Below are 9,333 nucleotides of genomic sequence, written 5' to 3' on the forward strand. Positions count from 1 at the left end.
TCCTAAGCACAAACGGATGCTCAAGAACTGTGGTTGAATCTAATTGTCTTAACTCTGACTTAACACCTCCATTTGGAAGGCTAATACATATTTTATACCAGTTGCATCACATTATATTTTGATATAATTACTACAGTGTTTTAAGAGGCATATTATCCATGATGAAACATTCTTCATTCCCACCACACTCAACTGTTCCTGTTTTAGGCTTTAGTTTTATCAAGCCAAATACCTAGAATTTATCCATAATTTTTATCTTTCCTTCATCTCCCAAATCCATCCTTTCATCCTAAGGCCTTATAGGCTGTCTATCCAAAATACATGCCAGTTTGAACTAATTCTCTTCATCTTTTCTGCTCCATTTGGTTCAGGTTCATCTCTTATCTGAACTACTACATTGATCCCCTAACTACTCTTTGCCTCTTTGATCCATTTTCTAGAATATATCCAGAATATATATGTTTAAATGGGCTTGAGATCAGCAATTAGGATTAATTGATATGAATATGAATTCATATGAATCCAAAAGAAGCATAGTAGCAAGAGACAAGTTGATCCTGGCTCCTGAAAATTAATAAAGGTGAGTACAAAGTTTAAGAAATCATTGTCTTGAAATCCACAATTTAGCAAATTAACCCCAGCTACAATGAAGATTTGTGACCTTTGGTTTATCTGTCATTACTTTATCTGAGTTAAGAAGGAATTTATTGCCATTAAATACCCAGCATCAGCAATAGAAAACAGACCATGAATCATCTCGTATTTTATCTACTATCTCTTTAAAAATTTACCCTTTTACTGAGTCCTTAATCCTTTGACTATATTACACAGTAGAATTCCCTGAAAGATGCATAGCTTTAGAACTCTCCACCTTCAATGGAGTCCTTAAAGAAGAGCAATAGGGCATACTGCAGTGTATATCCTAGGACAGTGCATACTACTGATCTCAAAGCCTATTTGCCATATCATATGGGCTTTGCTCCTAAATGAAAGTAGATAAAAATCTTCTGAAGATAGAGCAAATCCCCAAGTATCCACATTCTTTCCACATTGTTCCAAAGGTTCTCCCTGACCACACTCCCCCACAGTGGTTACTCCCAGCTCCAACTCTTCTGAGTCAGCCTATTCAAATTGTTCCTTACTGCTCGCTGAGCCAAATAACAAGCCTTTTGGGTAAACAAATATTCATTCAGCTTCAAGGTGTTACTGGAAAGTGGGGCAACCAGAACGAGACTGGAACAAGCACAATTGTGCAAGAATGTTTATCTGTAGCGCCAGGGCCAAAGGACAAATAGGGGCTGAAATGCAGACAGCTCAATTTGCCAAACCAAGTGCCGCTTCAACCATATGTTCATTGGGCTCCATATGCCCAATAGACTTTCCCTTTCTATTTCAAATAAAAACGTGCCATGTGGATTAATATCGATCTTGATCTTCTTCTTAAGAGAAGAAAAACAAGATTCTTCAACTCTCCGAAGACCTGTAAAACAAGAAGGTGGTCTCTCTTCTGAGATCAAACTTTTATTGTTTTCATTGAAAAGAGATGGAAATCGCAGGATATCAGTGGTCAGAGACTGACCCAGAAGGTTTTTATGGTCCCTTCATTCCCAAATAGATGCTGTGCTAGGCAAGATTCCAATTATTGCTTATACTGCTTCTTCAGTTGTCTGGATGGTGCTCTTCATTTAACTGAAGGTTGATGACCAAGGGAGCACCACGTTTTCCAGCTGAATGTCTTTACTCTGTTGGGACTCCTCCAAAGCAGGGAGTTAACTCCTGGTCTTTTGACTTGCGCTGGGGCAAAAATTATCAGCCCGTGGTGATCATTATAATAATTCTGTTGGTCCAACAAAACCTCTCCACTGAACTCCACTGGTTCAACAAAGTATAATTACTTTCTGGTCTTATTTTTCTGCATAAAATGGAAAGCTAATTCATACAATTCATAAACAAGAGTGTTTTTTTCCCAGAAAATTTGCAGCAATTACCTATTCTCCTCACTTATTAGAACATATAACTTATCTCCTAGGATAGTCATAAATATTTAGAGAAAAAAAATCAATAATTGGGTACATACCCCCCAAAATTGAAAGCAGAGTACACCTATGTTCATAATAACATCATTCACAATAGCCAAAAGGTGGAAGAAACCCAAGTGTCCATTGATGGAGGAATAAATAATCAAAATGTGGTATACACATACAATGGAATATTGCTCAGCCTTAAAAAGGAAGGAAGGGTCAGATCATGATCTCAGGGTCCTGGGATCCAGCCCTGCGTGGGATTCCACACTCAGTAGGGAGTCAACATCCCTTCTCCCTCTCCTTCTGCTTCTTACCCCATTCATGCACTCTCTCTTTCTCTCAAGTAAATAAATAAATCTTAAAAAGAAAAAAGAAAAAAATAGAATGAAAGAAAAAAAATTTACTAGGTAGGCTTAAATAAGATGGAAATGACAGAGAAAAGAATGATAAATTGAAAACAGATCAATAGAAATGATCCAGGGGTGCCTGGTTAATGATTAATGATTCAGTGGCTCAACTGGTTAAGCGTCCGACTGTTGATTTTGGCTCAGGTCATGATCTCATGGGTCATGGGATCAAGCCGCAAGTCAGGCTCAGCAGTGAGTCTGCCTGAAGATTTTCTCTCTCTACTCCTCCCCTACTCATGCATGGTATCTCTCTCTCTCTCTCGCTCAAATAAATAAATAAATCTTAAAAAAAATAGAGATGATCCAATCTGAAGAATAAACAGAAAAAGGATTAAAAAGTAAACAGTCACAGGGACCTATGGGACAATATCAATAATTATTGGAGTCCCCAAAGAAGAGGAGAGAGATACTGTGACGGACAAAATATTAGAAGAAAAAATGACTAAAAACTCAACTTTGGTAAAGACATAAATTTAAAATTCAAGAGATTTAGTTAGCCCAAGATAAAATAAATTTTTATTTATTAAAATAAATAAACTTTATTTTATCACATCAAAACCAAATTGCTGAAAAACAAAGAAATGTCCTGAAAGCACCCATAACAAAATGATGCATTACATAAAGAGGAACGAAAATTCAAACACTACAGGTAGTAGAAAATAGTAAGGATTCCTCATCAGAAATTAGAAAGGCAGTGGAGTAAAATCTTTAAAGTGCCAAAAGAAATGTCAACTCCAAATTTGATAATCAGTGAAAATATCCTCCAGGAATGAAGTAACATGAGGGTTATTCTTGATAAAGAAAACCAGAGAATATATTGCCAATATATCTGCTATGAGAGAAATTGCTAAAGGAATTAAGGCTGAAGGAAATGTTCCCAGAGGAAAACTTGAACTTTAGGAATGAAAGAAAAAACAATGGAAGTAATAAATGTCCAGTTAAATGATATTTTTCTCTTTAAATTCTCTGAAATATAAATGTTGAAAGCAAAAATTTAGCATTGTCTGGGAAGGTGTAAATGTGATACTATGACAATCATAAGATAAAGGGGGAAAGATAAAGTAACCTATATAGTTATAAGTCCTATATTTTACCTGAAGCTATAAAATATGATCTCTAAGTAGACTGAAAACTTAGTCATGTATATTATAATCCTTATAGCAACCACTGGAAAAAAATAAAAACAGACATAGCCAAAAAGCCACGAGATAAATTAAAATGCAATAACAAAAAATAGGGACACCTGGGTGGCTCAGACAGTTGTGCATCTGCCTTTGGCCCAGGCTGTGATCCTGGGATCCTGGGATCGACCCCCGCATCGGGCTCTTCTTGGGGAGCCTATTTCTCCCTCTGCCTGTGTCTCTGCCTCTCATGAATAAAAAAATAAAATCTTAAAAAAAAACAAAAACAAAAACAAAAACAAAAAAACCACATCATTTGTTAAAAAACCAAAGATTGTCAGATTGGATTTAAATAAAAAACTACAGTCTAAAAAAAAAAAAAACCGGTTATATTGTACCTACAAGAAACTTACTTTATGATGATATACGTATAATAAAAGGGTGAAAATAAACCACATAAACCCCGATCAAAAGAAAGCTGTATCGTCTATATTAATATCAAATAAATTATATTTCTGATCAAGAAAAATTACTTATCAGGAACAAAAGGGGACAATACATAATGATGAAAAGGTCAATTCATCAAGAAGACATACAATCATTAATTTGTATGCATCTAACAACAAGGCGTGAAACAAAAACTGATGGGACAAGTTCACAAATACACTTTGTTGCATCAACATTCCTCTCTTAGTAATCTACAGAACAAGTAGACAAAAAATCAGTGTCATTTAAAGAATATCTGCCAGACAACAATAGAAGAAGACACGTGGAACATTCACCAAGATAGAGCATTGGCTGAGCCATAAAATAAACTTATTTAAAATGAATTTAAAAGAATTGAATTCATAATGGAATTTTAAACTCCACGGCACGTGTTCTTCATTGGTGCTCAGAGTTGCCCAAGTTGTATTTCAGTTGCCCTCAGAAGTAATTTGTTTGATTAACTCACCCTTTATTGGCTGCTTTTGCATTCCTGTCTCACTTCCCTAATCCCACACCAATGTTTCCTAGGATCATTTCCAAAGAAACTCCTTTCTTGAGGTCTGCTTCTGGAAGTCCAAGCTAACACAGCTGCTTATACTGTCAGTTCTCATTATTTGAGGAAGTGAGATTTTCTAAAGTCACTGCAACACTGAATTAGCGAATCCTAAACCACCTTGCTGCAAGGGAAAATACAGTTGGGTTCCCAGGATCCTCTGGTCATGACATTTTCATCAACTAATCAATACATAACCTTGTTTTATGCATGTTTCTGTTTAAAGACGACTTATTTAATATACATTGAAAACTTCATTAACATGGAACTCATGCCAACAGCACTGTAACTCACGTCTACGTGAAGCTTATCTAGCACACATATGTTCTCCATTAGACACATCAGAGCCTTCTTGCAGTTAGATTCACTAGACAGCACTTCACCACGATACTTGGGGGCCATTTGGAAGAGCAGATCAACACCACACACAAATCTGGAAAACATGATACTAAATAGACCACGAAAAGGACACTTGTTTACAGTATGAGAGCTGGAACAAGTCAGAATATTACCTTGTTTACCCTCAGCTGGGAACACACATGTAGGGAAATGCTAACCTTTGGATGCTCTGCACATGTCTGTGAGTAACTGTGAAAGACCCAGGTGTATTTATTTTTTTAAAAAAAGATTATTTATTTATTCGTGAGAGACACAGACCGAGAGAGGCAGAGACACAGGCAGAGGGAGAAGCAGGCTCCATGCAGGGCCTCTGCCTTTGGCTCAGGTTGTGATCCCAGGGGACGGAATCTCATATCAGGCTCCCCGCAGGGAGCCTACTTCTCCCTCTGCCTATGTCTCTGCCTCTGTGTGTCTCTCATGAATAAATAAATAAAATCTTTATTAAAAAAATAGTTCAAAGCACAAAAGCATTGATAATAACTCCTTAATAAAAATATAGAAATTACTCACAACTTACTACCAAATGTGGAAAAACATGGCCTAGACAGACACTTTCAATAGCTCATCCATCGTTCAATACACATGCAAAGACACATGTCCAGCAGTATGTCAGAAGATGGGACCTGGGGTTTACTGTATGTGGAATTCTCAGTGCAAGCTCTCAGGTGAGAAGTGAGATAAATTACTAACCAGACACGCACAGTAAAATGGGTGCTACGAGAAAGAGAAGTCGGGGGGTTACAGGAGCTCAGGAGAACATATACCCAATGGACGCTCAGAGGCAACTTCGTGGGTAAGACGGTAACATGAAGATTCAGAGAAACAGAGCATCCCAAGTTCACAAAGTTTCAAGTGTCGGGATGGTGAGAATAAACTCGACTGGTAGGCAAAGGCCAAATCTTGAGGGCCTTTAGGTCAGGCTAACAAGTCTGATTTTTTTCAGAAGACAAGGGGGACCCACCATAAGATATTCAATCATGGGGGGCGGGAAATTGGGGAGAATTGTGAGTATAACATCAGGTTTACAATTTAGGGAGACCAGTTAGGAAATAGATCAGTGATGGGCTGCAGAGTCTGCAAAACTGGTAAGTGGCTGTTCCGGTAAGCTTAGTAATGAGAATTCGAGTCACAGTAATCCAAACACCAAGAAGGCGTGAATTAAGACACTGATAGAGGGGAAAGGGAAAGAAGTGAAGACATATTTGTAAGTCAGAGTCACTAGGGCTTGGCAACTAATAGAAGTGAAGTGTCAGTGGGGCAGAGGGATCCCAGGATGCTTCCAGGTTCCTAGTGAGCCGTTAATCAGACAATGGTACCAAAAGAGTTCCTCATGACTGAAGGTGACACTTCTTGTATGCCATAGCACTATCTGATGGCTTAAAACTCAGAAATAAAAATAATCGTTATGACTGAGAAGATTCACAAATGGCAGATTTTAGTCTGTGATCTTAAAAAATAAACATGTTTAAGATTAAAAAGTGCCCCACCACCCACAACCGCCCGGCACGACACTGCAAAGTGGACATCCTGGCTCCTAAGATTCATTTTAGCAGGAGAGAGCTCCTCCTGGGCAGCTGGGGCCTCCAGGGGAGTTGGGGATCCTCTGTACACAGAACAGCATCAAATTCCCTTCCCAGCCAACCCCTCCCCTGCAGTCAATACTCTAAAATAGGATCTAATCAGAGAGGACATTCCCCTTCCAAGGCCTTCATAAGCAACAGGAGAACCTGATCGTATAACAGAGAGGAGATTCGACCTCCGGATGAGGTCTTCTGCATTTCTTGTTCTTATCGAGGAGCACTGCAGCCTGAGGATATAGTGGAAGGTATTACTGCACTAAGAGCTGGATGACCACACATACCACTTTCATCTTCAGCGGCTCTCCCCTGTTCTCAACACAAAATCCAAACAACTTGTGTGTATCCGGTGATCTTCATGCCATGGAAAGCATCCAACCAATGCTTCCCTTTAGCGGAGAACTGGTTTCTTTGATTATTGGCCACAGGGCCATCATAATCATGTTTAAGTGGCATGGCCTGAACTTCTGGCAACAATTTCATAGAACAAGGGTGGGCCCAAGATGAACTGTCAGGAGCTGTCCACCTTCTCAATCATCTCCCCTCACTCATTCACTGGCATTTAATGGTCTTTTTTTTTTTAAATAAATTTATTCTTTATTGGTGTTCAATTTACCAACATACAGAATAACACCCAGTGCTCATCCTGTCAAGTGCCCCCCTCAGTGCCCGTCACCCATTCACCCCCCCCACCCTCCTCCCCTTCCACCACCCCTAGTTCGTTTCCCAGAGTTAGGAGTCTTTCATGTTCTGTCTCCCTTTCTGATATTTCCCACACATTCTTCTCCCTTCCCTTATATTCCCTTTCACTATTATTTATATTCCCCAAATAAATGAGAACATATAATGTTTGTCCTTCTCTGATTGACTTACTTCACTCAGCATCATACCCTCCAGTTCCATCCACGTCGAAGCAAATGGTGGGTATTTGTTGTTTCTAATGGCTGAGGAATATTCCATTGTATACATAGACCACATCTTCTTTATCCATTCATCTTTCGATGGACACCGAGGCTCCTTCCACTGTTTGGCTATTGTCATTTAATGGTCTTTAGTGAAATACAACTAGCAGGGATGCAAATGATTTGTCCAACAGGAAAAAAAAAAATCACCCCAGAGTCTATGGTTTTATTACTCTGTAAGACATTTTTTTATACTAACTATATAAATGAGCATTTCAAATTGTTGTTTTGTTTTTTGTTTTTACCATCCTTTGATTCCCTAATTAACGAGTTAAGTAAAACCTTTGACAAATGCTCCTTCTAAATTTTTCAAATTCTACTTTGGCAAATATAGCTAATTTCCCACATCTCAGTTTTCTGTGTGAAATGTAGTAGGCACAAGCATGAGAAAAGTTCTCTTGTATTATGGAAGGTTTCACAATCCAAATATGCTCACCATTAAGGGACTTCTTAAAAATACTAACATGTCCTCAAGAGGTGTTCCATCTTCTGGAATACGGAGAATTTCCCAGTATTTCTGCCACTTAGGACTAGTATATTTCCGTTGCCTTTGAGGGTCACCTAACTCAGCGGACCAGAGGACTGGGCCTTGGAGAGACATCTCAGCTTCCCAACCACCACCTTGTACCATCTGAAGTTTTATTTTATTTTTTTTATTTTATTTTTTCCATCTGAAGTTTTAGAATAATTCCAAAATGCTGTAGCTGACCTTGGGTCTTGCCCCTACCTGCACCATTACCCAGATCTACTACCCAGAGGCATAAATACTAATGAGCCATTAGCATGAAATCATTAAAATTACTGGGGATTTCAACTGTGAGCTGTTGAGTTGAAACAGGATTCTGACCACCTCCAAGTCTCAGATCTTTGGGCAAGACACCTCATTAATCTTTCTTGATCTCCATTTCCACAGCGGCACAATGAGGCAACACCGTTCTTCCCACAGGATTACAAAACGCGAGCAGCCTGGGTCCCTGTGTATAGGGAATCCAGTGTCAGCCTCGAAATCCGGCTGGCCCCAGGCCTACTCAGAAGCTCCACCTTGAGCACAGTAAATCACACACACTTAGACACCTAAGTGACTTTATTACAGGACTCAGGAGCCCGGCAGCACGCCGCCCTCTAATACCTAGAAAGGAGTGGTGCTGAGCTGCAGGAAAGGAGAAGTTTTTAAAGGCCGAAGGGAGCAGAGAAAAGAAAATCTTTAGCAGAGAATGCATTGTGTTTGGCAAGGTCACCCTCCTAAAAAGAACCAGGAGGGTCAGTCTAGTAGGGATCAGCGGATCCCCTGTTGACCCTTAAAGGTCACAGGGGGGAGGGGGTGGCCAGGAAGCCGCAGGTGGGGTGGGGGCCGGGTCTCCCTTTGCTGCCCCAGGGCCCGACCAGAGGGGTCTGTATCTGGGGCCTGTGGTTTTCGTTTTGCCCCAGTTTAAAGCAGCGATCTTTGCGGCTCCCCTTCCCCTGGAACCCGGGGAGGCAATGGCCCGAGGCCCTTCCAAGGCTCAACAATTCTTTCCCGAAGAAAGCACGTGGTCAGATGCGTGGGCAGAGCCCCACGGAGCCCGAGGGTTACCGACCGCGGGAGGGGATGTCGAGACGCCGAGCGGCCGGGTCTGCCCCCAGGTGCGCTCCCAGGTGCGCTTCCGGGCCCGGAAACCCTCCGCCCTCGGGGCCCCTTAGGGCACAGCTCCCCCCCCAACCCCGAGGCTGCGGGCGGGGGCGGGGCGGGGGCGGGGCGGCCTCGGGCCGTTGCTCCTCCTCCTCCTCCTCCTCCTCTTCCTCCTCCTCCTCCCCTCCCCCCGCC

The sequence above is a fragment of the Nyctereutes procyonoides genome, unplaced genomic scaffold, assembly GCF_905146905.1.
Source record: "Nyctereutes procyonoides isolate TBG_1078 unplaced genomic scaffold, NYPRO_anot_genome, whole genome shotgun sequence".
Taxonomy (NCBI): Eukaryota; Metazoa; Chordata; class Mammalia; order Carnivora; family Canidae; genus Nyctereutes; species Nyctereutes procyonoides.